This window comes from Dasypus novemcinctus, chromosome 6 (genome assembly GCF_030445035.2).
Source record: "Dasypus novemcinctus isolate mDasNov1 chromosome 6, mDasNov1.1.hap2, whole genome shotgun sequence".
Lineage (NCBI taxonomy): Eukaryota > Metazoa > Chordata > Mammalia > Cingulata > Dasypodidae > Dasypus > Dasypus novemcinctus.
Genome location: NC_080678.1, coordinates 120,137,995 through 120,154,970, shown reverse-complemented (window position 1 = coordinate 120,154,970; position 16,976 = coordinate 120,137,995). Strand labels below are relative to the sequence as shown.

At 45.2% G+C, this 16,976-nt stretch overlaps 1 pseudogene; it reads right to left on the bottom strand.

Annotated features, from left to right (window-relative positions):
• Window positions 1-2,491, bottom strand: LOC101429274 (endonuclease 8-like 2 pseudogene; annotated as a pseudogene).
• Between the last annotated feature and the right edge of the window lie 14,485 nt (window positions 2,492-16,976).

Genomic DNA, 16,976 nt, shown 5'->3' with positions numbered 1-16,976 from the left:
TAGACACAGAGAACAGACAACGGGGGCGGGGGGTGTGATTAAATAAATAGATAAATCTTTAAAAAAAATATATTGAAAAAAAGAAAAGAAAAATGATGTTCCTAAATCTAAGAAGTGTCTTTGGTCCAGTAGTGTGTAATAGACAGGCTGCACCTGGCCCAGAGCTTTCAAGGCCTGTCCTCAAGAGCAATTTTCAGACAAGCTATCAAAGGTGGATTTGGTCACTGGATAAGAGCTCGAAGACATCTGAAGCCATCACCACCAAAGTCCAAGACCAAGCTGGGGACAGGCTCACCCCAGTCACTCCTCTTGTTTGCTTTCTTTGTTCTGGAGAACTCATTCATCCAAATGCTGCCAAACAACTGAAGCTGACCTGTGGCCACCTCTCAGCATTTTCTGTAAGGGTATCTCCCCCCAAAACTTGGAACTATATTCTCCATTAGGAGCAACACGTTCCATGGACTTTAAGGATTGGTCAGAGACTTTCTGTCCATTGGGCTCCAAGGTCCATTTTCGGGTCCTGGCCTCTTCCTCACTCTGATAATGGGTTGTTTCAAGAGGGCCCCATTTTTCCATCTGGATCAAATCTAAGGAGTCATTTCTTTACATGGACCTGGGTGTCCTGCAGCTGCAGGGCTTGCCGGTTGGCAGGGCTTAGCTTCTTGCTGCTGCCCCCCATTTTTACTACCTACTGCCCCACAAAGAGGGAGAGCAAATGGTGACATTTCCTCAAGGACAGCCCTCTGGCATTCTGGCTGCTGGACTGCAGGACCTCAGCCAGTATGCCTACCCCAGGGCTGAGCTGGGAGGGCTGTGACTTTTCATTTTGATAAATACGAAATGATCTTCTTTGCCCCTTTTATTCCTTTTCTCCTTTGAAAAATTATTATGCCTGCTGTGGCAGTTTGAGATTTTTTATGAATCCCCCAAAGAGAGATTAAGTTCGTATACTGGTCTGTTCCTCTGGGTGTGATACCCTTTGAACGCACAGAGTTTAGCGGACGTGTCTTGATTAAATTACCTGTTAAGATTAGGGCTTTGATTGGACCACATCAGTAGGGCGTGACTCGGGCTGAGTCCCTACCCCCTCATTGGGCTGATATAAATGGACACTCCATCAAGAAGACACAGAGGAAGAGAGAGAGCGCCATAGATGCCAGGGGAGAGAAGGCTCAAATAGCTAAAGCCTGGGGAAAGATGAGCCATTCTCCTGACAGTTTGTGGCTGAGCAGCTGATAAAACCTGGAAAGAGACGAGCCCTCTGCCAGGCTGCAGCTGAGGTGGAAGGAGCTGGGGCTGTGGAGCCTTAAGGGAGGAAGGAAGGAGGGACCGGGCAGAGATGCCTGCGTCTGGCTTCAGCACATGGCAAGACTTTGGTGAGAAAGCGGCCTTGAACTGGACTCTTTAGGGCCTTGTAACTGTGAACTTCAATCCCAAATAAATATCTTTTATAAAAGTCAACAGGTTTCAGGTCCTTTGCCTCAGCACCCCTTTGGCTGACTAATATCCCTGCTATTAACATTACTATTCTAAGATAGTAGGTGTCTAACATATATATCCTCTATCCTCTCTCTTGCTCTATTTTGTTTTCTTAACTCTTTCTGTATTGGTCTTTTGAAAATGACATAGAAAATTGTCCAAGTGTGTCTGCTTTTTTTTTTGTTTTTTTCTTTTTTATTAGGCGGTCCTGGGGATTGGACCCAGGAACTCATACGTGGAAAGCGGGCGCTCAGCCACTGAGCTACACCCACTCCCCAGAGAGTATCTGATTTTAATCGGTGAGTTTAACCACCGTATATTCGTAACAATTGCAGCATTGTTTGAACTTGTCTCTGCCATCTTTACTATTACTGTGTTCACCCCAGGGTTGCTATTCAGTTAGAATGCATTGCTGTAATCCTGCAAATTGTTACAACTTGACGTTCTCCCATCCTGTTTGGTGAATGACTGCGTCAGCGAGACCCCACAGTACTCCTTCCTTCCCCTGACCTTGTCCTGATCTAGCAACAAAAGGACAATACCCGTCACAGGGGGCTCTCTCAGACCTTTTCCAGGGCTCTACATGGTCAGAAAACAAGTTATATAGGTGGCTGGTTTAATACTTTGAATATTACATGAAATATGTTTTCCATTTGTTTCTTTTTTCTTTTCCTTTTCTTCCCTTCCTTTGGATTGTTTAAGTTGTCTTTGTTTAAACAGGTGGTAGGGTGGGGAGTAGGATACTCGAATTAGTATATAGAATATGAATATACAATTGCCACTTGATTCCTCTTCCAGAATAATCCTCAAAAACCTCAAATTCATCATGTCCAGAAAATGAACTAGCCATCTTTCTCTCAAAGTTGATTTTTTCCCTGTGTTTTGTCTTGTGCAGAGTACCACTTTCTGCCGAGATGTCCTGGCTAGAGATCATCTCTCTGCCAGAATCACTTTTCAAGTTTGCTATGAAGCTCCAGGGCCCCTCACTTGCATGGGCTTCTGACAGGGTCATGGGAGAAACCCTAACAATGAGTCATTTGGTCATATGTTGGTGTAGAATTTGCAAAAGAACGCTATTTTCAGTGCAAACAGTTAAGATGGCTGACTCTTTCCACTCTGATTTCCCTTCCATTTCACTTCTTACGACCCTCATGTTGGAGTGGCCACAAGCATTTTTGGGAATTGGCTAGGGAAAAGTGAGCTGTGTATAAGCTATGTAGCTTGTAGTTTAGTGGGATATTTTTGTGTAGTTACGTGTCTGCTAGATCTGCAGGAAATCTGTTAGAACCCCTATATAGTGAGGCACAAACTGGGAGTTCTACAAGCAGAAGTCAGCCTGTGGATGGATGTAAATGCTTTATGCATCTCACTGTATCAGATTGTGTCTTATCTGACATGTTTTATCCAGATGAATTCTGTGAGTTCTAGATGTATACACTAGTTAATGATTGTATTTTATTTTATTGTATTTTATTTTTATTTATTTATTTTAAGGTGAATTGGGTACCTTTATTAACTAAGCCAGAAGAATGTATCGGTTAACAACTTTGTGAAGTTTCTCTGCTTTTCTAGCAATTAAATAAATTCCACTTGTGATTTTTACATTAAATCCACTCATAAGGCAGTATTGACATTTAAAGATGTGAATTTAGGTTGCCTTTCACCATTATTCAATTTCTTTTGAGATACAATGCTACTTTTTTTTTTTGCTTTTATTTATTTTTTTATTGACTTTGTAATAATATTACATTAAAAAATATATATATATGAGGTCCCATTCAACCCCACCACCCCCACCCCATCTCTCCCCTCCCAGCAACACTCATTCCCATCATCATGACACATCCATTGCATTTGGTAAGTACATCTCTGGGCATCTCTGCACCTCATGGTCAATGGTCCACATCATGGCCCATACTCTCCCCCATTCCATCCAGTGGGCCCTGTGAGGATTTACAATGTCCGGTGATTGCCCCTGAAGCACCATCCAGGGCAGCTCCATGTCCCAAAGACGCCTCCACCTCTCATCTCTTCCTGCCTTTCCCCATACCCATCAGCCACCATGTCCACTTTTCCCAATCCAATGCCACCTTTTCTATGTGGACATTGGATTGGTTGTGTCCATTGCACCTCTATGTCAAGAGGAGGCTCAGATTCCACATGGATGCTGGATGCAATCCTCCCACTTTCAGTTGTAAGCACTCTAGGCTCCATGGTGTGGTGGTTGTCCTTCTTCAACTCCATCTTAGCTGAGTGTGGTGAGTCCAATAAATCAGATTGTAGGTGCTGGAGTCTGTTGAGGCTCAGGGCCTGGCTATCACATTGTCAGTCCAGAGATTCAAATCCCCTAAATATATCTTAAACCCCAACAGTAACTGCAACTCCAGCACATTAGCATGAAAGTCTTATGAAGAGAGATCACATCTGAGTCCAGATTCATCACACATAAACACCAGTTCCAAAGAGGGGCCATCTGACCTGGTAGTTAACCCCATCTGCCATGACCATAACTCCCATGGGTCTCTTTAGCCCTCAAAGGAACCAATACCCGGGGGTTGTATCTGCTTTATCTGTCTCTTAGACTCTGCTCAGTTGTGCATAAGGGCAATCCTTCTGACAGCCTCCAGACTCTTTTTTAGAGACTCGTAGCCATATAAACTCATTTCTCCTTTCCATTTCCCCCTTACATTAGGTCAAACAGCATTTTAAAGTCATGTTATTTTATGTAGACAGGGATATTCTGCTGATCCGCATTGAACCTTCCATACAAGGTCATTTTCCAGTTACATCATCAGTTGGTAGTTGATAGTGATCCCTCGGTGCCAGGGAGGCTCATCCCCGGGTGTCATGTCCCACACTGGGGGGAAGGCATTGCATTTACATGCTGAGTTTGGCTTCGAGACTGGCCACATTTGAGTAACATGAAGGCTGACAGGAGGAAATTCCCAGGCACAATGCTGCTCTAGGCCTTGTTCTTATTTTAGGCTTATCAGCTCACAAGCATAGTCATTAGCGTCAGGGGCTCACTGTTGAACCCTCACTCCCTCCCGGTCCCCGCCGCTGCACCTGGGAGACTGTCACTGTTCCTCTAGTGACCACGACAGAACAATGCTACTTTTTAAAATTATTATATTTTATAACTTGTTATAAAATACTGACATCCACAAAAATAACATAAAACTCAATTCACCCTTACAATAAGAACATATATGGCAAACTGGTAAATGCATATATCAATTCAAAAAGTATTTAACACCAAAAGAGTGAGCCACAAAAGAAAAAATAGATAAACTGTACTTCATTGAAATTTTAAACTTATGTATGTAGCAAAAGACATTTTCAAGAAAGGAAACAGACAACCTACAGAATGGGAAAATCATATATCTGATAAGGGTTTAATATTCTGAACATATAAAGAACTCCTACAACTTAATAACATAAAAGATAAATGACCCAATTTAAAAAAAGGGGGAAGGACTTGAACAGGCATTTCCTCTAAAAAGATATACAAATGGCCAATAAACACATGATAAGATGCTCAAAGTCATTAACCATTAGGAAAATACAAATCAAAGCTACTTCAAAGGAGATAGTACTTCATATCCACTAGGATGGCTATTATTTAAAAAGCAAAGCAAAACAGAAAACAGCAAGGGTTGGAGAAGATATAGAGAAATTGGAAGCCTCTAGCATTGTTGGTCAGGATGTAAAATGGTGCAGCTGCTTTGGAAAAAATTTGACAGATACCCCCAAAATTAAACATAGAAGTATCATATGACTCAGAATTCCAAGGTATGTATCCAAAAGAATTGAAAACAGAGACTCAAATAGATACTTGTATGCCAATTATTCATAACAGTATTTTTCACGATAGCCAAAAGGTAAATACAACCCAAGTGTTCCATCAGCAATGAATGGATAAAAGAAATGTGGTATATACATGAAATGAATATTACTCAACCATGCAAAGTAATGAAGTTCTGATACCTGCTGCCACATGGATGAACCTAGAAACATTATGCTGAGTAAAAAAAGCCAGATATGAAAGGACAGCTATTATATGATTCTACTTGTATGTAACACCTTGAATAAGCAAATTCATGCAGACAGAAAGTAGATTGGAGGCTATAGGGGCCCAGAGAAGAAGGGAATAGGGAGTTATTGCTTAATGGGTACAGAGTTTCTGTTTAGGTTGATGAAAAATGTTGATAATGGATGGTGATAAGGGTAGCACAACATTGTAAATCAAATTAATGCTACCGAATTGTACACTCAAAAATGGTTAAAATGGTGAAATTTATGTTATGTATATGTTACCACAGTAAATTTTTAAACAGTATTTAAGATTTGACACTGAACAGAAGAAACTTTAAATGTCCTGTAATCTTATAGCTCATACGTGAAACTTGATAAAAGTTTTTCTAACTTTGACAATAGTCCTAAAAATTCACACATTTCCAGTAGTATTAACTGCTTGCACTTAAAATACTTTACTTTTGCAAATTTACAAAAATGCATGACCATACTTGAAGAAAATGGAAGTATCTTTCTATTCTATCCAAAGAAAGAAATGATATTAGAAAATCCTGCTCTGCTGTAGATTTTCCTTCCCAAATATTTCTTGGAGCTGGCTGGCCCGCACTCTCCATAGCACCTCACCCTCTGTAGTTCCACTGTCCTGGTATCTAGGCCCTCGTGATCTCTCCCTGGACTCCTGCAGGAGCTTTCTAACTGGTCTTCCTGGATCCTGTTCTCTCCCCTCGAATCTATCCTCCGAGAGGTACAAAAGGCACATGTGGCCGTGACATTCCCTTAAAACATCAGAGGAAGGCTAAGTCCTTTAACGTGACACGGGCCAGTTGCCACGCCTGGCCCCCGCAGGCCTGGCCACTTCAAATTGCTGGCCGCCCTCCACCTCCACCACCCATGCTGTGCCTCTGCACAGCCCATCTCCTCAGCCTGGAATCGCTCTGGTTTTTTTTTCTGTTGTCTGTTCCTTACTCATTCTTCAAGCTTCTGCTTAATTGTCCTCTTTTCTACAAACCATCCCTGATCGTTTTTCCAGAAAATGGACTGAGCTCATGCAGCAGTCTCCCTCGCCAGCACCAAACTCGAGAAACGACGGAGGAAAAAAGCTTTCTCAAGGAGATGACAGGGAACGCACAGAGAATCAGGATTTTCTAAGAGGCTGGGAGCAGGGGGGGCGTCATGTAGCAACCCAGTTCCTGAGCAGGCCAGGAAGAACAGACAGAAGAGGGAGGGGCCATATATAGTAACTGGCAGTCGGCGAGTTACGTGTCCTTGTTGGCACCTGAGGTTTCCTATGGGAATAAGGGGGTCAAAGGACTACGGAGGGGAGGGGGGTTGGACTAATATGGGGTTTATTCCTGAGCATCTCCCCAAACCTTACAGACAAGATGGCCAGAGAAGGAGTGTCTGCCCCCCGGGTAGGAGCTGTATTAGGGAGTGAGAGGCAGGGCAGAACCCCACAGATGGCACAGCCGCAAAGGAATGGGTGGCAGCTAAGCCCCAAATACCAGCTGCAGGGGCATCTGTGCACTGGTGCATCCTGCCCTTTCTGCAGGCTCACCGAAGGCAAGGTGGAAGACGGGTTCATGAGATGATTTTCACCCCTTCAGCAGGTCAAGCTATGCAAGCCCAAGGGAAAAAAGGAGATTTATTTGTCCTGTAAATTGAACTGTAGAATGGGAGATACGAGGCTCAGGGATTTGGGAGGAGCTATGGGGCTAAATGCATATTGGTAAAAATCTGTGTATTGAATGATGGGATCCCACAGTCATCAGAAAGAAAGCAACTAGTTTACAATTCCCAGGCTGGGAATCAGAGGATTTATCTGTGGAGCAAATGAACATTACAGACAAAGGCACTCCAAGTACTAATACTTGCTGGTTCTCTCAATACTAAAGCTGATCTGATGCTCAATCAACCTTCAGTGAACTCCATCAATTAACAAGCCGCATTCATGCAGGCAGGGCTTCCAGTCAGTGTTTTGAGCCCCACTCCTAAAACTGAACATCACAGCCTCTGGCTAGGGTGACCAGCTGTCGCAGCTTGCCAGGGACTGAGGGGTTTTCCAGGACTTTCGGTACTAAACCTAGGAGAGCCACCCTACTCTAGCATGCACAAGCAAGCCTCATTAGCTTGGCTTTTACCAAATAATTTGCAGACCTACCCTCTGTGTGCACAGCCTGTATGAGCAGAGGCATCTGCTATCATTTATAGGATCTTGTGGCAAAGTCTGCCCATAATTTTATTACATGGTTTGTGGCTTTTGTTGAACCTTCTCCAGTGTTTGACACAATATGTAGAGGAAAATATGAACTACACTGTACGTAATTCTCCTTTAATTTTTAACTTACTGTTTAAGGACTCCAAACTACTTTTGAATGAGCACCAAGTGTGCTTTACAGCTGGCTTGCTCAACTGCTGGGCACAGTGCAGCCCACCTGCCACATCGGTTCTGGAGGTCAATGTCTCTTCTGGGCAGGTGGTTAAATATGCTGAGCATCACTTGGCCATCTGCTCTGCACCAGAGACCAGAAAGCAAATTACCTGATTTTTAAAATCATGGACCAGGAGTGGTCTCCATAGACAATACTACTATCTAATTACCTCCAATTCTGGATTTGAAATAATAATTTGGGATAGACATTCCCCTCCTTTAGAGAGATTTATGGAAAATAATTATAAATATTAAATCAACTTATTCAGTTTCCTTAGGTATCCATTTCATACCCACTTAACTAGCAGTGTCTGTTGCTGAAACTTGGATGAGTCGCTGGTTTGTTTTTGTTTTGATTTTGTTTTAATGACCAAGTATGGTCCATGGTTACATATCTGGTTAGCAGTTTCTCCAGGCTGATTTTTATTACCATTGCATTTTATGGTGTGGAACAGTGGGGAGTTCATTACCCATTTGTTGCATTGTTAGAGAACTCTCAAAATTCCTCCCGAAGCGAAACTTGGCCCTGCCTGCAGGGACTCCCTTAACACACTTTGAAGGGGATGTGGGGATGTGGGTTGGCCTTCTCTGCCGGAATGTGTCCTTTCGTAAGAGGATCTAATTGCAGCCCCAGCTCAGTTTTGTTTTTTTTAAGTAAGCTTTATTTCAAATTAAAAAAATAAAATAACAGCTAAAATAATAAGTTAGGAAGCATTGCTCCAAAAAAATCTATCCACTTTTATCACATCTAATCCTAAAATCAAGCTCAGTTGTTCTTCCAGTGTTCAGAAAGATGCACAGGTGAGCATAAATTATTAAATGACATGCTCGAGGTCTCCTTGTTAACAAAGAAAATGAAGGAAAAAAATGCTTAATCATATTCATAGCTCATAAAACTAAACCCCATATTATTTTTTAACCTTTAGCATTGATATAGTACTTTCTTTGCTTTTGCTACAAAAATATTACGATATTTTTAACTACAGTTCATAAGTTACATTAGTTATATTTTCCCCATGTATCACCGTTTCCTTAACACCTTGTAGAACATTCCTGTATTTATATTATTAACCACAATCCTCATCCACCGCCAAAACCACTGTTAAACAGTCCCTAGGTTATCCTTCAGCTCTCCTCCAACTAACATCAACTTGTCTAGACTACTGGTTTCAGCCACAATCACATCCATAAATCAGCAGGGTTTGTTATCAACTCCATCCATTACCACTTACTGACCTTGCTAAACATTCTACATACATACAGCAGCAGCTGCCCCTTCTCAACCCACACTCTGTCTCCCACCCAGCTAGATTCCATAGTCCAACTCAATAAGTCTAATTAATGTATTTAGTTCGTATTGGTGAGACCATACAATATTCCTCCTTTTGTGTCTGGCTTATTTTACTCAACATAATGTCCTCAAGGTTCCTCCTTGTTGTCATGTGCTTCCCCAATTCATTTCTTCTTACAGCTGAATAATATTCCAGCATGTGTATATACCACATTTTGTTTATCAGTTCATCAGTTGATGGGCACTTAGGTTGTTTCCATCTTTTAGCAATTGTGAATAATGCCAGTATGAACATCAGTGTGCAAATATCTGTTCACGTCCTTGCTTTCAGTTTTTCTGAATATATTCCTAGGAGTGGGATTGCCAGATCGTATGACAGTTCTATATTTAGCTTCCTGAAGAACCGCCAAACTGTCTTCCACCAGCTCAGTTTATTTTTAAGACATTGGCTCGTCTCTTGATTGGCAATGGGAAATACCAACACTCCAATAGAATCTCAACTTCAAAGCCACGTTGTCCTGTTCAAAAGCTTGTCTAAGAAAACTGCTCTTTCTGGATAAGTGCCTGCAAGTTATGTATGTGGTCTTTTCAATCTCTAGACGTGTACTAATAAACGTATTAATGATTAAGCCAGCACAGGGAGAGCTGTGTGCCTGACTACCTCCCACTGGCTTTTGTTGGTTGCTCTCAGCCTGTGTTGAGGGACATTTAAAAATATATGGTTTTGAGAAAGAGTCCTCTATCTGCATGGGGATATTGTCAAGGACCTGGCTCATGATGGCCCCAGTGGCCTCCCTATGAGGACTTAGAAGAGAACATGCTCTTTGGGCTCAGTATCTGGAATAAGTTGTGTTTCTCCTTAGCCATCTGTGAATACTCTGGATCTTATAATGGATCACTTTCCCCTCTTCCCATTGGTTGCTAGAGTCTTAAAGCTAAATTGATGACAAGCAACGAGACCTTGCAAAGTGATCTATGGTGGTTTGAAACTGTATGTACCCCAGAAAAACATGGTCTTGAATGTAATTCATTCCTGTGGGTGTGAACACACTGTAAGTAGATCTATTGATGAGGCTACTTCAGTTAAGGTCTGTCCCACCTCAGTCAGGATGGGTCCTAGTCCTCTTACTGGAGACCTTTATAAGAGAATAAAATTCAGACAGAGGGAAGCAGATTTGGCTCAATGGATAGAGCATCTGCCTACCACATGGGAGGTCCAAGGTTCAAACCCAGGGCCTCCTGACCCATGTGGTGAGCTGGCCTGTGCACAGTACTGATGCATGCAAGGAGTGCCATGCCAAACAGGCCATCCCCCGCATAGGGGAGCCCCATGCACAAGGAGTGCACCCCATAAGGAGAGTCACCCAGCATGAAAAAAGTGCAGCCTGCCCAGGAGTGGAGCTGCACATACGGAGAGCTGACACACAAGATGACACAACCAAAAGAAACACAGATTCCTGGTGCTGCTGACAAGAATACAAGCAGACACAGGAAAACACACAGCAAATGGACACAGAAAGCAGACAACTTGCGGGGGGAGGAGAAATAAATAAAAAATAAATCTTAAAAAAAAAATTCAGACAGAGAGAAAGTCACAGAAGCAAGAAGCTGATATCTATGAACTCCAGAAGAGAAGGGAGAGACTAGCAGGCACTGCCACGTGCCTTGCCATGGGACAGAGGAGCCAAGGATCACTGGCAGCCAGTCTTCAAGAAGAAAACATCACTTTGATGATGGACATTTTCTCAGTCTCAAAATTGTGAGCAAATAAATTCCCATCATTTAACCTGACCCATTTCATGGTATTTGCTTTAAGCAGCCTAGGAAACTAGAACAGGGTCTAAGCAGCCAGTTTGACATAGTTGATGAGTGTGGAATCAGAGCCTGGAGCATTAGGAAGCTCCAGTGGTCCTCCCTGCCAAGGAAGATCCAGAAGTTGAGTGTCAGAGCATCTTCTTTCATGGAAAGATGGAGATAAACATGGGGTTGTCTTTTTGATGACCTTTTAAGGCACTGACAGATGATCCTACCCCATTACCAGGCATCGTAGAAAGATGGCGTAGAGATGGAGGCACACCTGGCCCCATTCTCTGCTCCCTTGCTTGCTTTCTCTCTTTTGTGGACACACACAGCATTGTTGGGAACAGCCGGGACCGTATGTGAATCAAGCATGATGTGCTTTTCATTGTTTCCTCTAGCTTGGTCCCCAAGAACTGTATCAGTCTGGTTCCAGTGAGGAGTTTAATATAAACAGTTATTAAGCTATGCTGAAGGAATAATTGTACAATGGAAAGAGAACCCTATGGGGCTGCCCTCCCTACAGCTGAGGAACAGTACTCTAGGAAGGACAAATTTGGAAGGAGGGCCTGGCCCTGCCCCCCCCCCCCCGCCCGCTGGAGTTCAGGCGTTGTTGGAGAAGGTGTGGCTGCAGCCCACTGGATGCCAGAGAAGTTTGCTGGGCTGCCTGGGTCAGAGCTGGTCTGCAGTTGCTGGGCGAGCAGGTGGGTGGCGAGTAGAATATAGTGGAATCCTTTCCTTCATTACAGAGCTGGTGCTGAAGGCTGAGTTTGAAGCTGAGAAGCCGTAAATGGATAACTGGCCCAGAATCCTTGAGGAAGTTGGAGAAGGCTAGGAGCACATATGTGTGGATACATGTAGACTCATGGGTGCGCACAGAGTGTAATTATCCACCCCACCCCCACGCTCGGTCCTCCCAGGGTGTTCCCAGATCCCAGGTATGAGGCCTGTGGAAGAGCGTTTTCTCTAGAGGCAGGCCCACGTGTGCTTCTGGTAACAACAAAGCCCCACAAAGCGCCCAAACTCTCTGGGGCAGGTGGGGCAAGGGGGCTTGAAGGATTGGCCATGAGGGCTACCGTACTCCGCCCCAGCACAGAGGACAGCACGTCTTCCTCCTCCTCCAGGCCCTTCCACACTGCTCGTGTACCCACAGGGTAACCTGAAGATTTTCCTCAGGGCAAGGCCGCTTTTGTCTTTTGAACTTTTATTTCCCCCAAAGTCTAGCTGACATGTCCAGAAGCTTGGACGCAGAGTAGGCTCTGCGCTGTGAACAGCGTGCTTCCCGGGTATTTCACAGACCCAGGGACCGTCACTTTGCTCCTCCAACTTAACACCAAGCTCCTTGTGGAGAGGGTCAAGCACGGGTCTCCTTCTTCTCTGCTGCTGCTCAGGCCGCCCCCCTCCCCAGCTGTGGGGCTGGGTGTTGGCAAAGGGCAGAAACCCCTGAAGAAGGAGATCGATTCCATTAGGTGCTTGTGAGAGTTTGAAGTTCTTTAGAGAATTCTAGAAAGAAAAAGAGTATGTTTTTTGAACTAATCCATTCCTGTGGGTGTGAGACTCTTGACTGGGCTGCGTCGGTGAGGTGGGACTCGGGCCGATCTCCGCCCTTTTGCTGGGTCTTGTATAAACAGAGGCACAGAGAGAGAGACTCAGGGAGAAAGGAAGCTGCGGTGTTGATCCTGCCACGTGAGAGAGGGCTGCAGGAAAACAGCAAAGCCCCGAGAGGCTCAGAGCCCCCAGATCTGGAGCCACAGCACAGAGTCCAGGAAAGAGGCCCCCGAGAGGCTGGGCCCACGGAGCAGCTCAACGCTGAGGAGTCAAGCCAAACCAAGCCATATGCCTGATCGCCACGTGGCAGGACACCAGGATCGACAATAGCTGACTTGGTGAGGAAGCACCTCTGATGGTGCCTTGATTTGGACATTACATGGCCTCAGAACTCAAAGCTTTTACCCCGAATAAATCCCCTTTATACAAGCCAACACATTTCTGGTGCTTTGCATCGGTAGCTCTGTGGCAAACTATGACAGTGCTTAAAAAAGGCATGTGGCAAGTGGATGCGCCTCAAGCAGTTGGGTGCCCATCTACCACATGAGAGGTCCCCGGTTCAATTCCCGGTACCTCCTAAAGAAGACAGGCAAGACAGCGAGTTGATATGATAGGCTGACACGTCGAGCTGACACAACAAGAAGACGCCATGGAAAGACACAATGAGGAAACACAATGAGAGAACTAGCAGGGAGCAGAGGTGGCTCAAGTCAATGGATGCCTGCCTTCCACATGGGAGGTCCCAGGTTCAGTTCCCAGTGCCTCCTAAAAGGGAGACGAGCAGACAACAAATGGACACAGAGAGTGGACAGTGAACACAACGAGAAGTGGGGAAAAATAAATTAATTAAATCTTTTTAAAAAAATGTGTTAAACTCTGCCTCCATACCCTGCTAGAGTCAGCAGGGGCCCCAAGAGCCATGTGCATTCTGGGTAAGATGGCCCCTCCCCTGCCACGTCACCTTTGGCAGGAGTGAAGAAGGCCTCTGGAACTCTGTGTTCATGGCAAAGCCCCCATCTCTCCTGTCCCAAAACTACACCTCCCCATCCCTATTTGCCTTGAGAGCATCGGGACCCAGCTCATCGGGGTCTTTATCCCTATTTGAACCAGCCACTCCAAGAAGCTGGGGTCCCCACCTGGCCCCTTCTCTCCCAGACTCTGATCACCAGCTAGCTCTATGGGGCTGTCCCAGCCTTCCCCCAGGACTCATTCTCCCTCCTCAGCCTTTATTTTCCCCATAGCATAAACATCACCCGGCATACCATGCAGTTAACTTAGAGTTAGTCTCCCCCATCAGAAAACAAGCATCTTGAGACAGAGGTTTTCACCACTTTTGTTGACAGCTTTACTCCCAACATCTAGGATGTGTCTGGCATGTAGTAGGTGCTCAGTAAAAATGCATGTGGAAGGAATGAATGGGCAAATAAAGGTGTCTTTAATGCTGCCTTGTTCTCGAGTGCGTAGGTGTCCACTGCAGCCTCAGAATTCTTGTTCCGACTTTCTAAACACGCCCCAAGCCACTGGTCTAAGCCACAGGCCTGCCCCGGGACTGGCCTATCCCATCTTTCCAACATGGGCTTCTGAGCACAGGCTTTGGAGACAGACAGTCTCAAATTTGAACCTTGGCTCTGCCACTGCAAGACATTTAACACCTCTGTGCCTCAGTTTTCCTTATTTCAGACTTGTAGCGAAGAGGATTAGATGAAGGTGTGTGTAAAGGGCTCAGGGCAGATCCTGCACATAGCAAATCACAATGATATAAATGATGACTGTTTGGTGGGCAGTAGATCAGGGAGGGAACCAGCAAATAGGCTGCATCCTGGGTGCCGCCCCCTTCATCCTGGTACCCGCCCCCCCAGCACTGTGCTGAGATGGAGTCTCGGCAGATCCCGAGATCAGGAAGACAGCGCAAAACAGCCCCAATGTTTTGACATTGATGAATGTTAAGGGCATTGGGCTGGAGGGTGGGACGGAGGTGAATGTAGCAGACCCAGACCACACGTTTGTCATCCTGATCTGGAATTTTCACCCCTGCTCCTCCACTTTGGTGCATCTTGATGTCTTCAAGGTTAAGGGCCCCTCTCTTTCCAGGAACCCTTCTCTGACCCCACAGTCCCTCCCCTTCCTGCCCCCTCTCCCCGAAACAGTGGTATGCGCTGCTCTTTTCTATGCTGTTCCTTTATTAGTCACCCTATACCATCTTGGTTTTTTTTTTTTTCACCTTTCAGGTCGTCTTCTGCTGGGTAACGATTTTGTGTTTGAGTGCTAACACAGTAAAACAGAAAGTGTGAGGAATTAGGGTCAGAATATCTGACCTTGCTGTGTGACCTTGAGGACATCACTTTGCCTCTCAGAGCCTCAGTTTCCCCAACTGAAAATGGGAACCTTAAGATGTCTTCCCAGCCTGCTGTATCCCAGGGTTGTTGTGAGAATCAGTGTTCCATGAGCTCCACTCCCCTTCCAGGTCTAAAACCAGAGCTTCTGCAGATGCTCAGTACGTTTTCTTCAACAGCAGAGTAGGAGGAGAGTGCTTCAAAGCGAGGCAGTGACAGCAGAGTTTGAATAATGGAAAAGAAAAACCAACTTTTCTCCCCTTTAAGCCTGCAAGTGTGAGGCGTGAGGGGCCAGGAAAGCAAAATGCTGTCATCTGCTGGCCATTTTCTGTATAGCAGCATCAAAATACTAATTTTACAAAGCTCTTGTTTAAACTCGGTTGAAGACCTGGAGGCAAGCCGTGACGCAGAGCCCTTGCTGTTACAAGGGGCTGTCCTCAAGAGTGTTGGGAATGAAGGCATGACTCATCCTGGGGTGTTGTCCATAAAGAGGACACGGATTCTGGAAAAACAGGGCTGCTCCTTCTTTATTTGTTAAACTTCTCAACTTCTAACCATTTTAAGCGTACCATTTAGTGGTATGAATTACGTTTGCATTATTGTGCTGCCTTCACCGCCATCCATTACCCAAGCTTTTTCATCATCCCAGACAAAAGCTCTGTGCCCACTAAGCAGTACCTCGCCATTCCCACTCCCTCTGGCCTCTGTTAACCTCTAATCAACTGCATGTCTCTATGAATTTGCTTATTCTAGATATTTCATATAAATGGAATCATACAATATTTTTCCTTTTGTGTCTGGCTTATTACACTCAGCATGATGTTTTCAAGGCTCATCCATGTATCAGAACTTAATTCCTTTTAAAGGCTGAGTAATATGCCATTTTGTGTATGAACCACATTTTGTTCATTCATTCATCTGTTTGTGGATACTTAGGTTGCTTCTACCTTTCTGCTATTGTGAATAATGCTGCAATGAACGTTGGTATACAAATACCTGTTCAAGTCCCTGCTTTTCACTCTTTTGGGTACATACTTAGCAGTGGGATTGTCAGGTCAAATGGCAAATCTATGCTTAACTTTTCGGGGAATTGCCAAATTGTTTTCCATAATGGCTGCACTATTTTACACACCCACTAGCGAAGCAGGAGTGTTCCAATTTCTCCACATCCTCTCCAACACTTGTTATTTTATGTTTTGTTTTTTAATAATTGCCGCACTAATGGGTGTGAAGTGGTAACTGCTGTGGTTTTGATTTGCATTTGCCTAATGCTGATTATGAGCACCTTTCCACGTGCTTATTTGCCATTTGTATAATTTCTCTTGAGAAATGTCTATTTGAGTCCTGTGCCTGTTTTTTTTTTCTTTTTTCTTTTGTTTTGTTTTTGCCTCATGCCTTTTATTCATCCTTGAGGGTCTCCAGGGGACAGGGATGGGGCATGGAGCCCACGGGGCAGCCATTTCCAGTAAATACAAGGACAAAGTCTGTGGGGGGCCCCCTTCTCGGGATGTGTCCACCATGACAGCCCACCCCTGGGCGGGTCAGGGAGCCCCTCCCAGGCTGTGGGTGCTATACTCTGAGGCAGGTGCAGGCTCACATGAGCCCCCAGGGACACCCCCGCATGCAGAAAGGAGACAGGAGAGCATGCGGAGGGAGTGTGTGGCTAGCCTCCAAGAGTCACCTGTGGCCTCATGGTGCTAGCCTTGCAGGGCACGTGAGGCTGGTGGCAGGACCAAGGGCCCCCTGCCAATACAGCACCGATTTGACGAACAAGCTGTGGGCAGGGGGCACACGTTTCTGGTGCTTGCCCAGGAGCTCCAGCTGTGCAGAATCACCCTTTCGACTCCCTCCTGCAGGGGCCCTTCCTCCCTCCTGACCTGGAGAGCCCCTCGGCCTTGCTGTCCCCTCCCCTGTCGGGGCCGAGTCTGCTCCCCGCCTCGGTTTCTCATGGGTGCTGTCCTCTCTGCACCAGCCTGGGAGGGACGGAAGGGGGCTCTGTTATCCCCTCTGTTTAGAATTATCCGAGGAAGCAAGCCAGTGACCAGGCCAGGCTGGCAGCTGGGCC